The sequence below is a fragment of the Triplophysa rosa genome, unplaced genomic scaffold (genome assembly GCF_024868665.1).
Source record: "Triplophysa rosa unplaced genomic scaffold, Trosa_1v2 scaffold188_ERROPOS186695, whole genome shotgun sequence".
In the NCBI taxonomy this organism is placed as follows: Eukaryota; Metazoa; Chordata; class Actinopteri; order Cypriniformes; family Nemacheilidae; genus Triplophysa; species Triplophysa rosa.
Genome location: NW_026634199.1, coordinates 73,834 through 75,788, shown reverse-complemented (window position 1 = coordinate 75,788; position 1,955 = coordinate 73,834).

Below are 1,955 nucleotides of genomic sequence, written 5' to 3'. Positions count from 1 at the left end.
TTAACATTTAAGACTCTTTTTAAGGTTGAGTTAAATATTCTGTGTTAAGGATCAGAAAATGATAATAAATTTGATATTGAACATCCATGTGTTTTTCATTTTCAGAATGCACCTATTATGTTTATGATGTACAGGCAAATATAAAGTAGTAGATTATTCATTTTGAAGACTAACATCTAAGAAAGCAACATCCAAATGCTGCAGTTATCATTTAATCAGTAAAAATTGCATTGTATTTGGTAGAGCATACGATTGGAAAAGGTAAATTACAATTTAGCAATAACAAAAATTGTACTGTCCAGGTAGGAAACCTCAAAAAACATAATCTAGAACCACTCAAGTATAAACTATGCAGGGCTCCTCCATTAAACACACAGGGCCTTGGTTTAATCCACATGGGCTTTATAAGGTGGGACCAATATGGGGCTTATGCATGTTTCCCATAAGGGTGTGCAAAGCAGCCGGTATTTGTATCTGTATTTGTTGAGGGGGGAAGTATTTGTATTTGTATTCGAGTAAAATTCAAAATAGGCGTAAAAATCCAGTTTTTTTGCGTTACACTTCTAATTTACGTTATAGTGTACGTAAACAGAGCGAACATGAGAGCACCCGACTGCAGATGTCAATAATGCAGCGTAATGGAATAATCTCCCGATCAAACTCTGCTTCCCGAAAGTTATAAACTGCCTCCGGAACCCATTTAAGGTACAAAAATCTATTCAACAAAAATAGTGATGCACGCAGTGAAGTCTTTTTTCGCTCAGCCGAGCCTTCTCTGTTGCTGTTTGGAGCAGCCTGTGTCAGTCACCTCTTTTACCCCCCACCCCCCCGACTCCTGAATGTCACTCACTCACTCACTCACTCACTCATGCGGGCATGCACTGCGGTCTCATGAGAAAACGCAGCTTTTTGATATAAAGTTTTTCTTGTTCCCGAATACAAATATTTTTTAAAGTATTTGTTCGAAATAAGTATTAGTAAAAAACACGCTATTTGTGCCTTTCCGAATACCGTATTCGGGTTCGGCTCCACCCCTAGTTTCCCACTTGGGTCCCACATGGGCCCCACTCAGATTCTAAGTAGGATTCATATGGGCTAATTCACACATGGCCGACATGGAACCAGTGGACAAACCCACTTGGGGCCCATGCCTCAAGCCCATATGGGGCCTACATTGGCCCCACAAAAAAATGTTGGCTGGGATGTACCAAGCGACGAGCATGGGATTCGAAGCAGCGCGAACAGAGCACAAAGGATTAGCAGTACATCTTTAAGTGTTAAGAGGCCAAACGAAGAGTAGTTTACAGCCTTTCTCATCTTTGACAGAGGAACCAATCTAACTTGAACAAGTGTGCGGCAAGCCAATCGTGAACAAATTTACATTCTCAACAGACATCAGTGTTAAAGCACGAAACGACGGGATTTGAACCTGAGCGTGCAGAGCACAATGGATTAACAGTACATCACCTTAACCACCCGGCCACCTTGTCATTCGAGCAGAAGCCAAAAGCATGTTCAGTGTTGCCTTTTGACGGTTAAATCCAGGGGCTAGTACTTACATATCTTTTATATTGCATTTTCCAACCTTCTCGAAATCAAAGTGTCAAATTCCAAGGAGGACATTCAAACCGTATATACACAGTTAAAGAGACTTTTAAATGTGCAATGACTTGGCTACCTTTTGATATTCTGCATCTCCAAAATCACGACTTCTTGTAAAATTCAAGATAACATGAACTTAAAGCCTTTCTAATCCATGACAAAGTGATCAACCTAACGTTATAGATAAGGGTTCCTCAAATCTTTCTTTGGAGTGACAATACCCGGCAGAGTTTAACTCCTACCCTGACCACTGGTGAGGGAGCCGGCTTAGATGACTTGTGTCAGGGCATTGTGAAGCGATACAAGGATGCTGGGGAGCCAGATCCAGCTGCGATTTATGTTGACAGGGACTG